The sequence below is a fragment of the Saimiri boliviensis genome, chromosome 8, assembly GCF_048565385.1.
Source record: "Saimiri boliviensis isolate mSaiBol1 chromosome 8, mSaiBol1.pri, whole genome shotgun sequence".
In the NCBI taxonomy this organism is placed as follows: Eukaryota; Metazoa; Chordata; class Mammalia; order Primates; family Cebidae; genus Saimiri; species Saimiri boliviensis.
Genome location: NC_133456.1, coordinates 8,552,815 through 8,572,564, shown reverse-complemented (window position 1 = coordinate 8,572,564; position 19,750 = coordinate 8,552,815). Strand labels below are relative to the sequence as shown.

The 19,750-nt window shown below is 57.9% G+C and overlaps 1 protein-coding gene across 4 annotated transcripts in view; it reads left to right on the top strand.

Moving 5' to 3' along the window:
* Positions 1–2,439: 2,439 nt before the first annotated feature.
* The window catches only part of PRKCD (protein kinase C delta), a 36,974-nt gene continuing 19,663 nt past the window's right edge, over positions 2,440–19,750 (top strand). Inside the window, exons 1-2 of one of the 4 annotated variants that reach the window (XM_010347030.3) lie at positions 2,440–2,635; positions 10,766–10,877. The gene's annotated coding sequence lies outside the window, so the exon portion shown is untranslated. Of the gene's footprint in view, positions 2,636–5,000; positions 5,021–6,958; positions 7,176–7,964; positions 8,124–10,765; positions 10,878–19,750 lie in introns of those variants that run through there. The other 3 variants (XM_074403673.1, XM_010347029.3, XM_074403674.1) reach the window with 3 other exon arrangements.

Below are 19,750 nucleotides of genomic sequence, written 5' to 3'. Positions count from 1 at the left end.
CTTGGGGCCTTCTCCTCTGGGTTCCAGTGGCTTGGTGTGGGTGGGATGGGAGGAGGGTGCGTAAGGAACAAGAGGGAAGATTTGGTATTTCCACTACCCCCCTTCCCTCTAAGCATCCCCACCACTACTAACAGACACACACATCAGCTGGCACCTAGGAGCACACACCTGAACCCAAAGTCAGATTCCACAGATCACTCCCACCACAGCCCCTGCAGCCCAGCACTCAAACCCACTGACGCTTCCCCCCGTCTCCACAAGCAACCTTCCAGCCCTCCCCCTAGACAGGTACCTTAGGGTTGGAGCAGCCCACACACGAGGGAGCCACCCTCCCCTGCCAGCAGACAGACCAGCAGGTCTGCCCTAGCAACATGAGGGCGGTAGGGCAGATGTGAGCATGAACTTCCCAGATATCCAGTAAAACATGAGGGCAAGTTGAAATTCTAGTTCATCACCTTTACAAGGCCCCAGGTTTCCAGACTTCCTCCACACCTGGAGACCCTTGTGATCCTGGGCATGGTACCTGAAGCTGAGGCCTCAGTTCCAGTGCCCACCCTGGCACAACTGTTAATAGATGTCAGAAGCTGGCTGGAATCCCCATTCCACTGGCCTAGAGTGGAGGTGTAAGAGGCCCCACATGGACATACCTGAGGGCTTAGATTCAGTACCCTAGCCCTTGACCCAAATTCCACCCCTTATTCAGAAATCCCAGCCTTCTCCCTTCCCTCTACTGCCCTGGGATGACTGCCCAGTACCCATGGGCCCTGAGGGGCTGGCCTGGGAACTAACTGTGTTTCTGGCCCCAGGGTTCACCATTAGTACTGCCCAGGCCTGCCTAGTGGCCTGGCCATCTGCCTAGCCACTGTGGCCAAGATGGTCACAGCCTGTGCCCGCAGAAGGCTGCAGGCAGAGGCAGGACCCAGGCATGTGAAGGTGGTGGGGTGAGCAGAGCCTGAGGGTGAGACTCATCTCCCTGGGGAAGCTCCTCCCTGCCAATCTCTGCCTCTGCCCACTGCAGGCTGCTGGGCATTGGGGGAGGAGGCGTGTCTCTGCCAAGGGAGCTCATGGTCTGGGGGAGATGCGGCACATGAAGAGCCCAGCTGCCAGTTCCCAGTGCTGAGCACAGAAATGGGCACTCTGCTTTCAACACTTTAATTTATCTTCAGAGCAGCCCCAAGGGCTGGAGATTTTACAGGTGAAGAAACTGAGGCCGAGAGAGGACTGGCATTGCTCCAGGTCACACAAGCAGTCAGCATGGGGGCTGCAGGCTAGTTCTTCCCACTCTGAAGCCTCTGCAATAGACAGAGTGGAGGGGAGGGGGGCAGGCGCTCACAGAAAGCAGAGGATGCCTCTCTGGAGGAGGACAGTTTGCAGGAGGACCATTTGCATGGGACCTCGTTAAATGGCTAGAGCTTAATGGAAAGGCATTCCAGGGCAAAGCACAACCTGAGCAGAAGCTTGGCGGAGGGCGTTGATGGGCAGCGGTGGGGAGTGTGAAGGGGTGGCAGAAGTGCCCTCGTGCTCAGGGCCTCTCATATCACTGAGGACCTGGGGTGGAGGGTGCTGGTTGTTCAGGCTCTGCTGGTCTAACTGGCCCAACCACTTATCTCTGGCACTGCCCACTGTCCCTGCTCACAGACCTGCCAAGAGTTGTTGGCAAACTCTGGGTGAAGTCTGGGTCAGGGGCCTAGGATTCCCCCAATCCCTGTCCCAGGGCAAGGATTAGGGAGTCCTGAGCCCCGGGCTGCTCTGCTCAGTCTCCGAAGGCCTCACAGCACTCCCCTTCACAAAGCCTGCCTCCAGTGTGTCCTCAGTAGACAATTTGTAGCATGAAGCGACAGTGCAGAGGGCAGGTGTGTCAGGGCAGATGAAATGACCTGCACGATTATGGGAGATTCCTACTTCCCTCGGTAAATTTGCCTCTGTCTTCCTTGCTTTAATAGAAATGTATTAAATGTATTCCTTTTTATTTTATTTTATTTTTTAAATCAGAACAGCCAAACACTCCCAGGCTATTCTAGGTTTCGGTGACTCTCCCTCTTCGCCTCTCACTCCATATCCAGCCCCCAGGCCTCAAGGTCTTCTCAGAGGTTCCCACTAGGAGGCGGGCTGCAGTGCCCTGGACGACCCTCACACCTAGGACCTCAGTTGCACCATCCAAGAAATGAGCGAGCTCAAATCTCCCTGACTTTCCTGGACGGAGAAGAAGGGGGCGTGGGGGGGCGGCCGGGAAGGGCATGGAGGCAAAGGCGCCGCGCGGCGCCGGGAGCCAGGTGACAGCACCGGTCCAGCCGCCAGGTGGCTGCCGGACCCGGGAATAGAGCCTGGTCTTTTATAGTGGGGCTTGCGTCACGCGGCTGGGCGGGCGCCTCCGCCCTGGTCTCGGAAAGGCTTCCCTGGGGCGGGGCGGGCACGAGGAGGGTGGGGCCCCGGGGGCTTCTCTGTGCCGGTGCACAGGAATCGCGCCGCCCGACCGGAGTGTCCGCTGGGGTGCGGTGGGTACTGGGATGTCTGCCTGGCGCGGGGGACCCTGGTGTGCCTGCAGTCAGTCCTTGTCAGCCTGCCTACCTCCAGCAGCCGCCCTTCACCTCAGGGCCAACGGCCACCCTGTTTCCCGTGGGCCAGGCTGAGTTTGGTGAGCTGTCCTCTGAGGAGGTGGGGAATGGGGGGTGAGGAGTGTAGGCGGGGAGCTGAGGCACCCGCGGGCACCCTCGGGAGCGAAAGGAAAGGCGGGTGAGGCTCCTAGCCCTCCCTGCCCTACTTCCCTGCCGGGAGCGATTAAGCCTCTGGGCCTCCCAGTAGGGACCCCGTAGGTCAGAGCTGAGTGAGTGTGTTTGGGGGATAGGGATAGTGGAGGAGAGCTGTGAGGTCCCCTGGTCTCTGTGCAAAGGAATAGCTGTTGCTGATGACTGTCCCAACACCAGTGCCCATTCTTCCCACCTGCACACACATTTGGGGGCAGGGGCAGAGGAACCCAGAAAGGGGACTCAGGCTGGCAGGGGCTGAGCCATGGTCAGGGCAGAGAAGGGACAGTCCAGGGTACATACCCCTGGGACAGCCACAGGAAGGCCCTGTGCCCTGCACTCCCAGGTTGCACCTTCCCTTTGTTTACCCCCAGGTATGTCTCAGGTTTCACCCACACACAAATGTGTCGAGGAAGGAACATGAAGGAACATTAGCCCAACCTCGCTAACTCTCTGCCTGGCAGGTAACACCAACAGGGGATGAACTTGAACTCTTCCATCCTCTCAGCCTCAGGAGGTCGATCTTACCAACTCCACTCCACAGATGAGGAAGCTGAGGCACATTTAGGTTGCAGTGCAGGGCAGAGCCAGGATGTGAACCCAGCCCCTTCAGCCCCTGGCCTGGCACTTGCCTGCTGTGCAGCACTACCCACAAGGCCACTGTCCCCTCAGCTTGTCCTTGCTTGTCCTTCACCTAGTGCCTGAGGCTGACATTCCTGCTGATGACAGTCTTGGTGGCCTGAGGCATGGGCATGTCCCAAGTATCCTACTACACTGTCCCCAGTGGGTCCCTCCTAGGCTCTGCTGTTTCCAGCAATTGCCCAGGTGCATTGTCCCTGTTGACTGTGTCTCTCCTCCAGAAACATGAGCCCACTCTCTCTTGGCCAGGCCAGTGCTCTGGGTGTGATGGAGATGGCACTGTCAACCAAAGCTTCAGGGACAAGGATGGTGACATAGAGAGACAGAAATAGAGAGAAGGTGCAGAAGGCAGAGAGGCCAGGACAAGGACCAACTCTTGGCAGGGATCAAGTGAGGGGACTCCATCTGCCTTCAGCTGTTCGGGCCTCAGGGACAGAGGGAGGCCTTTTCCAGATTGCTTGGCTAAGTCTTAGACTTCAGGAGTGGAGGAGTCTAGGGGCCTCCCAGAGTTCATGGCCTTTGGAGGGGGCAGGGGCAGCAGGGGTCAAGCTGTTTCTCCTCTGGATAAATCCTACAGGTAGCCCACTGAGGAATAGCCCTGGGTGGATGCCATGGGTGGGAGTCTGGATGCCCCCTGGCACCACCCCAGCCCATCTCCTTGGCTGCAAACCTGGAGGAGGAGGAAAGTATCACCTCTAGGCAGCTGCTACAAGTCTAGCCCTGCTCAGGGATTTACGCCCCATGTCATGAGAGGACATTGAAGGCTCTTTCAAGGCTCACAGCCTGTGACTTGGCACATGACCATGCCTGTAACCCTGGGCAATGTGTCTAGCCTGGCTGAGGCTCTACATATCATCTCATTTAACCCTTATAATCTCATTCAACCCCCGACATGACTCTCATCAACCCTTTTCATAGGTGAGAACTCTGAGGCTGGGAGAGGTGTGCTTACCTACTCAGGGTCATATAGTTAGCATGTGACACAGTCAAGGTTTGCTCTCAAGCTTCAGCAGGTCCTTCTTGTTAATGCCAGGAAGATTATGGGGACATAGACATCAGCTCATCTGGACCTTGCCCTGGCCCACCAGTGTGGCACCCAAAGGCAGCTCCAAGATGCAGGGTGGTTCTAGTCAAGCTTGGCCTGGACTCTGGACCTCATGCAAATCTGTTCTCCCTGGGGCCCTTGGACCTAAGGCCTGGAAGGAAGCCCACCTTCATCCCTTCTCTGCCCTTGCCACAGCATAGCTAGCACAGCCTTAGCCCCTCTGCCCCTCTCTGAGTACATCACACTTTCCCTTGGAGTCTCCAGAGGAGAAAGATTGGCTGAAGCCAATTGTGTATGCTTGCAGTCCCTAAGCTCACGAGTCTGTACATCCTGAGGATCAGGAAAGTGCTGATTTACGTTGTCTAACATAAATCTTGTCCCTGTAACACCAGTATACTTCAAACAGTGATTCTCAACAAGAGGTAATTTTGCCCTGCAGGGGACATTTGGCAGTGTTTGGAGACGTTTTTGTCTGTCAGAAGCTAAAGCAGGGAGGTACTACAGTCATCCAGTGGGCAGAGACCAGGGATGCTGCTAAACATCGCTATAGTGCCCAGGGCAGCTCCACAGCAAAGAATCATCTGGCCCAAAGGTCAGTGGTATTGAGACTGAGGTCCCTGATGTAAACTGTGGGCTTTGGAGCCAGACAGACCTGGGTCTGAATCTGTTGCTGCCACCAACTAGCTGTGTACTCTGGGGCAAATTGCTTCTCATTTCTGAGCCTGAGTTTGCACATCATCAAAACTGGCACTAACAGCAGCCCTCACCTCTTGAGAACTGTTCAGACTGCACACATCCAGCACCCAGCACAGAGCCTGGTACTGGGTAGCCTTCATCAGTGATAGCCATGATTATTTCCTTCTTCCAAGGTGAACCACAGGGAGTGGGAACAAAGGTCTGGTGGCTAGACCTGGAGCTCCTCAAGGGACAGTCCTCCCTCGGGCTGCAGTCCCTGGCACAGGGTGGGCCTATTGTTTATGTTGAGGGAGAGGCTGGGTTGGCTTACTGTGGACCTGAAGGAGGAGCCAGAAGGAAACCCAATCCCAGTGGGCAAAGGTCACTTGAGGCTCACCTTGTGCACTCTTTCCTCCAGTACAACCCTGGGGAAGCCATGGGGCGTGGTGGGTGAGGTGGGATGGGATCAGGACACAGAACATGCTAATGACTATGGTCCTTCGCTCAGGAAAGTGCTGTGCATTACAACTGGGCATCAGGGAGAAGGGGCATTTGAATGGACACGACCAAGGCAGGTGGAGGTGTGGGGGTGGGTGGGAAATGGCATTCAGGCCCAGAGAACAGCATGCTCAAGCCCTGGGTGTGAACAGAAAGATGTCTTTCACAAAGGATAGTCCTGGAACCCACCTGGTCTGGCCTTTCCTCTCCATCCATATTCCCCAATCTCAACCCAGGTTCCTCCCACCTGAACATCATGGCAGCCCTTCTGTTCCCCATCCAGCCTCTCCTCTGCCCTGCTGTCCCTCTGCCCCATCTATCTCTCAGGCGCCCTCTTGAGCCTGTCTCTCTGCCTGGTTCTAACAGCCATCGCCACCTTCTCATTGCTCCCTGTGAAGATGGAGTCCTGGGCATGGGCTATCTCTGTCACAAGCCCCATTCTCAGCTCAGGCTACCTCAGGGATTGTCCCCCACTTCCATCCCTTGTATCTTAGCTGGGAAGAGCTGTCTAGATTTTCCCTATCCCTTCTAGGTGGTTCCCCAGAACCTGGAACCCTTTCTTTTGTCTCCTGGAAAGTGACATTTCTTTAGATGGGTATAAGGCTAATGTCTTTGCTTTCTGAGCTCTGGGGCCTCGGGAATGGACTCCCTAGAACCCCAAGTGGTCCCTAGACTTTGAGCCTAGGGGATACTCGGTGAATAGATGAGTGAATGAATGAAAACGAGTTATGGCTGGCAACCAAGTTCCACGTCTGGAAAGGAGGCTTAGGCGCCTGCCTGCCAGGGGCGATAGAGAGGTCTCAAAGGTGGGGGCAGGAGAGCAGAAGACTGCCAGTCGGGGTAGGGGCCGCTCCCAGAACTGCCTGAGGAGCAGTGCAGCGGCCGACCAGGGAGAACCTCAGGTCCTGGAGTCTATCTAGCTCCGTCTATGGGGCAGGGCGGTGACGGCGGGCCTGGCGGCGGGCACCGAGCCCGGCCGCGTCGGAGCTCCAGCCAACAGGAAGAGCAAGAGTGGGGCCAGGCGAGGCGGGCCAGCTGGCCAGTGGGGAGTCCCGGGCGTGGGCGTGGGGAGTGGGGGAACCCCCGCCGGCACCTCCCAGGCCCCAGCGGGCGGGGGTCGCCTCCCCGCCCGGCCTCAGCGTCCTCCTCTGTAAAATGGGCCCCTTCCGAGGGCTGACTGCGCGCTAATGGCTGGAGGGTGCGTAGCGGTCCGGGGTGGGCAGAGGGGCCGGGAGACCCAGCGTCCCACGGAGACAGAGGCGGAGGGAAGGCGTCCACACTCGCAGCTGGCGGGGCGGGGCCTGGCGGGGGCGGGGCCTGGCGGCACCTGGGTGAGGTCGCGCGGCCCCGCCCCCTCGCACTTCCGTGTGCCGCGGCGCCGGAGCCCGAGGCGGCTGCAGATCGGATCCCCCGAGCTACCCCCGGCGCCCGCCCGCCGCGCCGAGGCCGGGGCCACACCTCGCTGGCCACTGGACCTGTCGCGGTCAGCCCCGCGCCGACCCCCGTCCGCTCGCGCCGGGGAGCCGCGCCCCCGCCGCCCCCGCGACCCTTGGCGCCTGCCCCTGCGCCTGGAGGTGAGTGAGGGCCGGGCCCGGGCGCGGGATCGGGGCTACCCCGAGGGAGCGGCGCCCTTCCGTCCCCGTCCCCGTCCCGGTTCCGAAACTGAGAAACTGAGCCGCGGTCAGCGAAAGTCCCGCCGCGAGCCGAGACCTGCCGGTGACTCCGTCCCCACGTCCGTCTGTCCCTCCGCTCGACTGTGGGGGCGGAGGTCCTTCTGTCCGCCTGCTCCCAGCCCCTCCACCCGCCTGTGTGTCTCCCGCTCCTCAGAGGGGCCCGTCCGTCCCTCCCGACTCTCTCCCGGGCCCTGCGTCCGTCCGTCTGTCGCCGCCCACTCTGTGTTCTTCCCCTGCCCGCCTCTCCCAGACCCGGTCCGTCTGTCTCTAGCCCTCCGCGTGCTCCATCGCCCCACCCCCACCCCTGCCCACAGCCCCCTCGATCCGATCCTCCCGGAGCCGCGCCCCCGGCCCACGCTCGCCGCCCCCTGGCGGTCCAGCCGCCCCTCCGCTCTAGAGCGGGGCCCAGGCCAGGCCGCCCGCCGGGCCTCGCCTCCCGCCCCTGGGTCTCTGGAGGCCCGACCCGCGCGGCGCCGCCTCCTCGCTGTCTCTCCTTTCAGTCTCTGAGTCTTTCTCGGTCCCTTCCTCCGTCTCTGGGCTAGGCGTGGCTCCAGTCTCCACCATCCCCCTTCCTTCCCGCCCCACCCTCCGCCCTTCTGAGACCCCTCCCTTGGGGGCCCCTGCGGGGTGTGGTCTTTACCCGCCCCCAACCCAGATGCCACCTCCGACTTGGGAGCTCCGTCAGGTGAAGGGAGGAGGTGGCGGGGGAGGAGGAGCCCTCCTGGCTGGTCGTGGAGAGGCAAGAGGCGAGCACCATCGGAACTGCTCCCACTTCCCCAACTCCCTTACTCTTGGGGCCAGGGAGAGCCCCACCAAGCCCCCACTTAAACGTGGTCAGAAGGATTTGCTGTGAGTGGGGGTTCCCATTCTCTGACGCCTACCCTGTATGCATGGACACTGTCTCCTTGTGCTAAGTCACTGGTATCGAGGTGTGTGGGTATGTTGTGTGTCTGTGTCAGCTTCTGTGCTCTCTGTCACTGTGGGACTTGCCTGTGCATGCGTGTCCTTTTTCACAGGTGTGACTTGCTGTGTGTATGTTTGTATGTCTGTTTGTGTGTCCCGAGGCTCCGTGTGTGTCTTTTGCAACTGTATGTACCATTCTTGGTATGTTTGTCACCAGACTTGTGTGTGTGTGTATGTGTGTCTTTGCCTGCCAGTGTGTAGGTCCGTGTGTGTCTGGAAGTTTCAGTGTTGCACACTGGGTATATCGTGGTGACCAACTGGCCATGAGTAGGTTAAATCTGTTAATTGTGGAAGCCCTTGGTGTTGGGTGCCAGCCCACCAGGCTCGTGTGAGTGTATGTATGAGTGTGTCTACGTGCGTGTACTTGCCTGTGGCTCTCCCTCTTGAGCTTCTGGGACCAGGCTCACCTGGTCACTAAGGGAGGGGACTGATCCCTGGGGTTTCCTCGTTCCTGCTGTGGAGCAAGCTGGGGCATGGTGGGCAGGCCAGCAGCGGGAGGCTGTATGACACTCGCACGCTTGCGCGTGCGCGTGCGGGTGTGTGTGTGTGTGTGTGTGTGTGAGGTGTGGAGGTGTCAGGGCAGCTGTACCTGGCTGAGGGGTGGTTTGAGGGCAGTGTGATGGGACAGTGCTGGGGTGAGGCTGGCAGTGTGTGGCCATGGTGGGAGTGTGTGGCTGGTGGGACAGTCTATGAAACTGCCAGTGTATGCTTGGGGAGTGACTGCGATTGTGGGGAACCGAGAGTGCCTGGGCGTGGGTGTTAGTGGTAGAAGGGGGTGTGACAAGGTATATGGTGACAGTTCTGGGAGGGAAGGTGAGTCCAGTGTGTGTGTGTGTGTGTGTGTGTGTGTGCGCGTGTGGGAGACCACGAGGCTGCGGGTGTGCACATGGAGAGGGCTAGAGGGCACGTCTTGGGATTTCTAGTGATGTAACCAAGATCTTGGGCTCTGGGCCCAAGAAAGACCTGGGCTCCAATTCTTGCTATGCCTATTAAGAGGAAGAGACCCAAGCTAGGCCTCTCAAGGCTGTGTCCTTATCTGCAGAATGGAGAAAGTTGCGAGGACAAAAGGTCCTATGTTAAAGGTCCTTCAGCGCAAACTTGGCCCATAGTGAGAACACCGTACATTCGAAGTCTTATGTGCTCACCACCCCCAGCTGTATGGTTCCCATTCTCCTTGGAGCTGGGGCTAAAGAAAGCCCAGACAGTCCCCAACCCAATTTCCTGCCTGTCTGTTGCCCCTTTCCCATCTCCTTGACCAGGCTGCTTAGGGGAGGGAGGATGCCCAGACAAAGACCCCCGTACCCAGCCCTGTTCAGGCTGTATGACAGCCCCTCCCTCACCAGCCCTTAGTCCCAGTAGCAGGGATGGGGGAGAGAGGGGTGGAGGGTGATTCAGAGCTGTGACTGCAGGGCGCTGACACCATTTAGCTGGCACAGTTTAGATTAAAATTAGAAATAATTTAAAGTACAGACAAAAAGATAAAGCCAATGATGCCCCCAGGGGATGGTGATGGGGGTCTCCAGCTGGGGGAGGGGCTTACATCTGGGGAGCAGAATCTTTTGTGGAGGCTTGAGCCCGCCTTCAGAGAAAATGCTTAGACCTTTCAGCCAGGAGACATAGGGTACCTTGCTACCTTTGCCATTCCTTCCTTCCAAGGTATCTCCAGGCCTCAGTTTTTTTCAGCTGTGTAATGGGCACAATAGTAATGTGAGAATCACCTGAACTATAAGGCACCAAAACAAGAGATTAAAACATGTCATTTTTCAGGCTGGGTGTGGTGGCTCACGCCTGTAATCCCAGCACTTTGGGAAGCCAAGGCGGGTGGATCACTTGGTCAGGAGATTGAGACCAGCCTGGCCAACATGGCGAAACCCTGTCTCTACCAAAAATACAAAAATTAGCTGGGCATGGTGGCATGCAACTGTAATCCCAGCTGCTTGAGAGGCTGAGGCAGGAGAATTGCTTGAGACCAGGAGGTGGAGGTTATAGTAAGCCAAGATTGTGCCACTGCACTCCAGCCCGGATGATAGAGCAAGACCCCGCCACCTTAAAAAAAAAAAAAGCCACTATTCATTTGGCATTCTGAATGTGAATCCAGCACTGGAGCTGACACGCCACATCACTGGAACCTCAGAACCACCTGGGGAGAGGGTACTGGTATTTTCCTCATTTGAAAAACTGAGGCTCAGGGGATTTTCCCCAGGCTAAGCCTGCAGAGCAACCTCTTGCAGACAGAGGGTTGGGAACAGGCTTTTGCTGTGTTATTGGCTTCCTCACCAGGCTGGAGATGTGCTCAGGGCAGGGACACAGTGTTCCAGCCCCTAACATGGAGTGGACACATAGCAGTGCCCAGGAAAGGTTGTGCCCAACACCCCATTTCACAGAAGAGAAAGCCATATCCCAAGAGACCCGAGGTTTTAGGGCCAGGGAAGCCTGAACTGGGCCTGTCAGCCATGCTGGGACTGGCTCATGGGGAGAGCCTGTTTGGCGGAGCCTCCCAGCTCAGCTGTTTCCTCCTGTTTCTACAGGTCTGCAGGGAACTGGCCAGGCAAGGGGGCAGGCCTGTTTCTCCTGGTGGTTGGTGCTTTGCAGCCGCAGCGGGAGCCGGGACTAAGGACAAGCGGGAGCTGGAATCCCCAGGTAGGACTGAGTTCTCTTAGGCAGATGGACGGTGTTCAGGTGTGGCCTTCCTCTCTGGCCTCCTTGTCTTCTGCTGTGACACTGGATGGGGGTTAGGCATGCATGCAGAGTCCCTGATCCAGTTGTGGGCCCTGTGTGCCCTGTCTATGAGGGGCTCTCTGCCCATGAGGAACTTCCTGACTGGAACCTGGCTCTGGCCCAGGAATGCTCTGGCCTTGGAGCTCAGAGGCCTGGGGCCTACCGTTAGTTTGGGGCAAAAAGTAGTAACACTTTTTTGGTCAGTTAGAGAGAGGGTGGCTTGTGGGCTGAGGATTGAGGGTGGATGTATCAGCTTTTCCATGACCCTGTATCTGCCTCAAGCTGTCCTCATCATCACACAAGAACACTGAGATTTCCCTGTGGGCCCCACAGTGGGTTGGACACTACACTGGAGATGGAATGGGGTCTCCAGCTCCAGGTACAGCTGCGCTCTCTTCCACACCCCAGGCCCCTCCATTTCCCCAGCTTCTCTGGAGCCCGAGTAGGGCTCAGTCCCTCTCTCCAGCTTCCAGATTCAAGGCGAGCTAGGCAGAGTCTGGAACAATGCCGGGAAGGCTGCAGTCTCTCTGAAGCAGCTCAGAAAGCTAGAAATTCCTCGTTTTGGGGCAATCCTTGCCTCCTCCAACCCCATTACCATGAAAACATTGCTGTGGGTGACTCTACACTCACTCCAGGCTGGTGACTGGGTGTCTGGGCCCCAGTGGGCAGGGTTCTGGCAGTGGGTATGAGTGCTAATGAAGCTGGAGCCTGGGAGTGACAGTGAGGGGATAGTAAAGATGGTCTTTCCTCCAGAAGTTCTTCCTGATCAGACCCCTGCAGCCAACCCACCTGGCTGTCATGCACCTGTAGGTCTGTGAGTAGAGCCATAAGAACTTACCCCTAAACCTGGTGTGGAGGAAGTGAAGTGCCTTTGGCTGTGTGGGGGCCTCTGCCACCTGATTTCTGAAGAGCCAGCTCTTCACTGTCACTCAGCCTTGTTTTCTAAGGAGTTTGATTAGTCTTGGAGCCAGCCCACTGTAAACCCTCAGACATCGCCGTCTAGCTGCACAGACATACGTGTGCTCACACAGGGATATGGTAAGCCAGGCTGCAGTGGGCACGCACACCCACAGACTCATGAGTTCCTGTACGTGCACCACACATGTGGGCATGCAGGTACACAGGTGCTCACGTGCAGCCACCCATAGCACACTTACACACACACACACACACAGATGCTCTCCCAGTTACTGTCGGCATCCATGCACTCAAACGCCTGCCCGCACACACCACACTGTGCCCATTCTGGGATCAGGAAGGAGGGCCCTGGTCAGAGTCATAGCCCAGCCAGGTCACCTGCATCTGGCACCTGATAGGGAAGTTTCAGGTGTGGCTGTGATCTCAGAGGGTTGAGGGTGGCTGGGCCCACCCTGGTTGGTGAGCTCTGCCCAGGCATTCAACAGCCACCTTGCCCACCTGGCCCCGGGCCCCAGGCCGACCAGGGGTTGGCATTGGAGATGGGAGGCATGAGTGGGGGAGAGAGGCCATGTCAGCTCTGCCGGCACTGTGTGCCTGCTGCCACAGCAGAGGAAGTAGGCTGTCTGGCGAGGCTCACATGGATTAGGGGTCCTATCAATTACTCTGTCCCCCACAGTGTCCATGCCTGGAGGGAGTGGAGTTGCTGGGCCCTGAGGACTGGGAGGTAGGCAGGGGCGGACTGTTCACTTCCCAAAGCCTGGGCCCAGGGGAGAGGCCTGTCTGTCCGATGCGTTTCCGGAGGCTTACTTCCTTTGGGCTGCCCAGGAAGTGGTTTCAGAGTGGGACTGACCAGCCCTCCATCCGCGGCTCTATGCCTTGCTCCGCCCCTGCCTTGCCCGCCCAGGGGAGCAGCGTCTGGCCACTGGGTTAGGCTGACTGACCAGGCTTTTCACTGCCCAGGCCTTTTGGGGAGCTCTAGGAGAAGGGCAGGGGGCAGGCCACGAAGTCCCCTGCAGTCCCCATAACCATGGCTCCTTTCTCGCTCTGAGCCTGTAAGCCGAAGCTCGAGAGCATCAGCTCTGGTAGGCATAGCTCCCTTGAGAGTGGCGATGGCTGGGCTGCATCTCAGTGACTAGGCAGCTCCCAGCAGCTCTGTGAATGAGCCTGGGCAAGTGTCTTTGCTGCTCAGTGCCTCAGTTTCCTCTCTGACAAATGAGATAATGATGGTATCTACCTTGATGAGGTTGTGTGGAAATGACAGATAACGTATGCAAAGTAGCTTGCTTCATGCTTAACACATTGTCAGCGTTTAATGAGTAGAAACTGTAGTTATGTAAAGCATTTAGTGCCCTGTTCATGGTAACCATTCAAAAAATAGCAAGTGGGACTGATGAGGGGTTATTATTATCTGATGGGCTGGGCACCGGGCCAGGGTTACATGGCCAGGTGGCTATGGAGCCTGGCTGAGGAGCCAGGTCTCTGACTCCCTCATCCCCCTCAATTCTGCCTCCAGTGGCAGCGCCCTGCTAGTTCAATAGGTTCCAGGTCCTCCAAGGAGAGGAGCTCCTAGTGGAGCAGCTCCACCCCCTCAGCAGTCCGTTCCCTGCCTGCTCTTCTCTCCCTCACTCCCTTTCAAAGGGAGAAAAATAGATCTCATGACAAATGGATGCAGGGAGGGGAAAGGCAGTCTGCAGCTGCCTGCTGCCCCTTCAGGGCTCCCCTTGGCCCTCCCTGGCTCTGGCCTCCTGCAGGACACTAGGCTGGGAGAATTGGCTGGGAATGAGGGCGTGGATGTAAGCCCTCCTGCCAGCCTGCTTACCCTTCACATCCCCAGAGTCAGCCTTTGGGCTGGGGCGGGGAGTAGGCATCTGGGGCCGATGGAGTCCGGAAGAGGCAGGGAAGCTAGAAAACCCCCTACACACGTGACAGCTGGGGGCTGGGCTGAGCATTGGCCTTCACTGTGTGGGGCCCAGAGGCTGGGGGTGAGGAGTGTTGAGGAGTGTTAAGGACAGTGATTCGAACAGCAGGGGCCTGAGGGCTGGAGAGCAAAAGCTGGATGGGCCTGGGCGGGGAGGGGGAGTGGGGGCATCCTGCGGGCTTAGGAGCAGGACATCTGCGGGCATCGGTCAGACCCCGGTTGAATCCTTGCTCAGTATTTACTGGCTGTGCACTTGCCTCATCTGTGAAATGGGCAGATCAGGGGTGTCCTGTGAGACTTGAATGATGGGAAGGAGCCACTGTGTAGGGTGGGGTGGGGTGGGGCAGGAGGATGAAACAGCAAGCCCAGAGGCTCCTAAGTGGAAAGGAACTGGCTGTTCTGGGAACTGAAAGGGGTCAATGTGGCTGGGACACCCGAGCAGGAGGTCAGAAAGGTAATGGGGGAGGGGCAGGCTGCATGGAGCAGGCTGAGGGGAGGAGTCTGGGCTTGTTAGAGGGGCAGTGGGAGGTGCTGGGAGCTTGGGCAGGGGGTGACAAAAATTTGTCTGAAAACCTCCGTCTGGTGGCTGGGGCAGGGGGACCGTGGGGGCTAGGGCAGAGGACAGAGAGCAGTCAGAAGGCAGGTGCAGAGCCTGGGGACAGTGGTGGTGGGAGAAGAGAGGGCTTGAGACTTGAGGACGGGCTGGAGAGGCAGATGCATGGCGGTATTGTGTGGGGAGCAGGGGAGCACTGGGAGGGGAACGGGGGGCCTGCTGTGGGCAGGCTTGAGCTCTTCTGGAATCATTCATGTGGTGAAGCCAGGGAGGCACGAGTCTGAAGTTCAGGAGGGTCTGGGCCCAAAGTAGAGACAGGGAGCCTAAAGCCGGGACTGGGAAGGAGAGGGCTCAACAGGCCTTCTGTCTACTTGAGGGTGGGAGAGCATTTAAGAGGCCCCAGGGACAGGTCTGGGATGGCTGTCCCTCAGAGGTCCCTGCCCAGGCACCCAGGAGGCAGGCTTGTGGTGGCTGAGCCGCTGTTTTCACAACAGCTCCGGAAGCTTTGGATCATGTCTTCCACCGTGTTGGGTAAACAGGCTGAGGGAGCAGACAGTTGCCAAGGCCTGAGGCTGGATCAGATATCTGCATGGTGTAGCTGTGGGCTGGGGTTGTTCGCGCAGGAGGATCTCAGGGTCCTCCAGTGTCAGGGCTGGAGAAAGCTTAGAGGTCTCCATTGTTGAGACAGGGAGGCTGGAGCCCCAGGAGGGGCAGTAGCTGGCCAGCCTCTGCCAGTGGATTTATGCTGCCTACCTCAGTCTGGTTTTGTCCAGAGCTCCAGGCCAGAACAGGGCACCCCACAGCTGGGGGGCTTAACAGAGCCTCTTTTCCCACGGATCCAAGGAGGTCTGGAAGACACCAGGGCAGACAGGCCAAGTCCGAGGAGCACCCGAGCAGCAGATCTGAGCTAGGCCTGTCTAAGCCCAAGCGCTCTGGTTCCTCTGTCCGCTGCCTGCTGTGGGATGGCACAGCATGTGGAATGGTCCTGCCTCTCTCCTAGCTTTCTCGAGATCCCCAAAGTAGGGAGGCATCATGTGGGCCCTGCCCAGATCCTGGGGATGGCTGGCAGAAGGCGTAGGTGGCCATCTTACCTTCTCCCAAACACAAAATGATTGTTTCCAATGGTAAACAATTGGGAAAATCTGTGGGAGAGAGAAGGGCTAAGGAGTAAGACTTTTGTACTGGGGACTGATGGAGGAGCTTTTTCACCTCCAAACACACACCCCTGCCCTGCCGAAGGCCAAGTGGGCAGTTCTAGGACTACAGCTGGAGGCTTTCTCCCCACTTCCCCCGGGTCTGCCCCATTGGCTTTGTGGCTTTGGTTGAATTGCTCAACCTCTTTCGGTTTCTGCACAGTGAGCCTGGAGCTCATGGAGCTTATGCTTGGGGTGCCTGGCCTGCTGCCCCCACCAGCACAGGTTCAAGCCCTCCCCTCCCCCTGTGCGCCAGGCCTGTGACTGCCACCTGTGACCCTCGACCTCCACCACAGCCTCATGGCACTGAAGGCAGGTGGGCGGAGGTCTGCCCAGTGATGTGCCCAGCCAGCCCACTCCTTCCCTTACACACTTTAGACTTTGCTCCGGACCAAGAGGGACTTTCTTCGCCTCCCTGGGTGGAAAGGCCCAGCCTAGCCTAACACCAGCTGCCCTTCTTCCCCTCCTCCATTCATTCCCCAGCCATTGTGCCTGGGGGCTGCGGTGGAAAAACCTGCATTTGGACTTTCTTGGTGCCAGACGCTAGTCGGGCACATGGGGTCTTTCCAGGCCTGTGTGTTTATTTCTGTGTCTGCCTGGAGAGTCTGTGTGCCCGTGTATACATTATAGCTTGTGGCACCCCATGTGCATGTGGATCCTGTGTGGTCGGGTGTGGTCTCTGTGGGCCTGGGTGTCTATTGACTCGTGAGAGCTGGTGAGTGGGGGTGTGTTTCTGTGTGTGTGCCCCTGAGTCATAGCAGTGTGTGTGTGTGTGTGTGTGCATGCGTGTGTGTTTCTAATGTCGAGTGGGGTTCCCTGTTTGGGTTGGTGGGTGTGCCCATGTGTGCACATATGTGTGGTTATTTGTGGAGAGGCCCAGCTGCACCCCCCACCCTGGCTCCTCACAGAGGCCCCTTGTCCTCACAGGAGCTGGCTCTCTGGCTCCTGCCATGAAGGGGCCTTTGTCCCTCTCTCAGAGGTACCTGGGGCACCCCCTCTGACTGAGCCCAGGGCTTCTCATATCCTAGGGCTGGCTGGTGACTCAAGGCCTGTGCCAGGTGGCTTCCTTCCAAGGAGGCCCTACCCCACACAAGCTGGCAGAGGTGGTTGTGAGCCCATGACAGCCAGGCTCCCAAGTCCTGTCCCTCTGACCTTTCCAGACCCTCTGGCAGGGCGGGCCATTAAGCTCCTGTCGACCCCTCTGATTGGAGGCTCCCAGCCAGTAGGCCCCCGCAGCCTCCATTCTACTCCAGCCCTCCTCACTCCCTACTACTCACTGCCTGCGTGGCGCATCCTACAGAGGGCTTCCCCTCCTTTGTAATCGCATGTGTATGTGACTGTCCCCCACCAGGCTGTGAGTTCCATGGGCCTGGTGTGGCAGAGGTTAGCAGTGGGAAAACACCTAGCTTCCTGGGAGGTGGGAAGGGTCCCCCAGGGCCGGCCTTTGGAGCTGCCTGGAAGGATCTGTGGGAACTCAGAAGGCCATTCCAGCTGAGGGAGTAGCATCTGGAGAAACATGGGGCTGGGAAATGAGATACATGTTCACAGAGTAGCAGAGCGCAGGGCCGGCGGCGGGGAGCCTCGAAGGCCTGGAGAGATCTGGGCTTTCTCCGGGGGCACGAGAGCCTAGGAGGTTCTGAGCTGTGGAAAGAATGGGTAGGGGAGGGACCAGAGGTGGTGACAACTGGGAGGGAGCTGGGGAAGGCCGGGGAGGAGAGGCCACAGGCAGTGGTTGGTCTGGGAGGGGTCCAGGAGGAGCCCTGGCTTGGGGTGAGGTCCCTGTCCTGGGAGAAGCAGGTATGGGGAGCACCTCTTGCTATGGGACTTGGCTGTGACCTGAGTCCATAGATCTGGTTCTTAGCACAGGGCTGGGCATGTGGAGGCTGGGGGATGGGCCCTGGTGGAGGAGCCTTAAAGGGTCTTGCTAGCCCTTCCCCTCCCACCTCCTGTTCCTCTTGCTGAGCCCACTTCCTGGCTTGTGAAACCCACATGGCCTCCTTGCCTTGTTTCCGCTGGGAAGGCCAAGGCAGCCAGCCTCCCAGCCCAGCTACCCACCTACCTGCCTACCCAACTTGGCAGCTCCACCATGCCCGGCCCCCTTGCCCTGCCATGACTGCCGGGACCAGTCCTGCTCCCTCCTGCTGGTCACACTTCCTCTCACTGTCCTTCCTGCCCCTGCCTGGGCCTTGGTCTCCTCCACTCTCCTTTATTCATCCGCAAGACTGTGGCAGTCTGCACTGTGGACTCCCTAGGCAGAGTCTCCATCCTTAGGAGGACCCCCATTTTGTGTCACCTGCCATGCAGTGTGACTTCCATGGCAGGTAGCAAGTGTGTATGGGAGAGGGCTGCAGTAGGTGGCATGGGGGATATCCCCCACTTCCTGGGGGTCTGTTCGAGGGAGCCAGACCCTCCCATACCCACAAGGGGCTACAGCTGGTCTTTCATTGCTCTTGCTTTGACTGACCTTGGCCTGCCACCTCGTTTCTCTCGTAGATGTTTCTGAGGCAGCCTCCCTCTGCTCTCACACACCTCCCTGCCAGCAGCCTGACCAAGGCCTCTTTCCTCAAGCCCAGCTTATTTCTCTGACCAATGGGTATCACTCTGTGGCCTGTGAGGCAGAATCGAACACCAGGGAAGGGATGGGGTGGAGGGGACCAGGCCAGATCTGGGAGCCAGGGGACCCTCACTGCAGAACTTTGGCCTCAGTTTCCTCCTCTGTTCAATGAGCAGATGGGCATGTCAGTCTCTGAAGACCTATCTTTTGGAGAGATACTGGCTTGTTGGGGTTTTTCACCTTTGACAAAACCATTATCCAACAAGTTACATGTGATGTAGAAAAATTAGCAAATGCATTTCTGTTCCTGCTAGCGCCCCTCAGGCCATGTCCTTCACCCCCCGCCTCCTTTGCTGCTATATACCAGCACCCGTGTGGATGTGCAACACACATACTTGTCTGCTGGAGACAACCAGGAGTTCTGTACCCCAGGAGCTCCAACCTTAAGGTCATGCTGATCACCTTGAGGCTGGCCTTGCCCACCGCTGGGTACTAGATGGGAACAGGTTTCCATTTGTCCCAGAGAAGGTGGCCTGCCTGCTCTGGCCCCACCTAGCTACTGCCTTTCCTTACCTCTGGGCTGCTGGAATTATGTTCCCTGGGGCTGGGATCCAGTGTGGCCAAGCCTTCCTCAGGTTTTGTTTTGTTTGGCTTTTTTGAGATGGAATGTCACTCTATCGCCCAGGCTGAAATGCAGTGGCTTGATCTCAGCTCCCTGCAACCTCACCTCCCAGGTTCAAGCTATTCTTCTGCCTCAGCTTCCCATGTAGCTGGGATTACAGGTGTGTGCCACCATACCTTGCTAATTTTTATATTTTAGTAGAGATGGGGTTTCACTTGTTGGCCAGGCTGGTCTCAAACTCCTGACCTCAGGTAATCTGCCTGCCTCAGGCTCCCAAAGTGCTAAGATTACAGGCATGAGCCATTGTGCCCGGCCCTTCTCCAGGTTTTGGAAATGGAGGCTGGTTTAAGTGGCGGGATCAGGAGGGAAGACTGCTGGTCAGGCGTGAGCTACCTGTCTGTTGCAGCCCTTACTTCCCTGTTTTCTGTCTTCATGTGTGTTTGTCTGTGCTGTTCCTGGAACTTTCATCCGTCTCCACCTCTACCCTCTTCTCTCCCTTTTTCTCTCCTTCCCAACATGGCACACGAGAAAGGACCTGGTCTGCAACCTCAGGCAGGCCTGGATTTATCTTCCCGCCACTTACTGGCTGTGTGGCCTCGAACAGTCACTTAGCTTCTCTGAGCTTCAGTTTCTTCATCAGTAAAATGCCCCTCTTCTGGATCCACATAGGGATTAAGTGAGCGAAGGTAATTACAAAGGTAATCTGCTGCATTGTCGGCCTCAGAAAAGGACTGTCCTTGTAAGTGGAGGAGCCGAGATTCATAACTAGACACTGACCCTTAGTCCAGTGCTCTCTGCTTCCTAAAGCTGCCTCTGCTCTAGTCTGGAGAAGCAGGAGAATAGAGCCTGGGAGCCCGTAGGCAGCTGGGAAAGGCCAGGCTCCAAGGAGCTTGTCCCTGTAGAGCAGGCGTCCCCAAACTTTTTACACAGGGGGCCAGTTCACTGTCCCTCAGACCGTTGGAGGGCCGCCACATACTGTGCTCCTCTCACTGACCACCAATGAAAGAGGTGCCACTTCCTGAAGTGCGGCGGGGGGC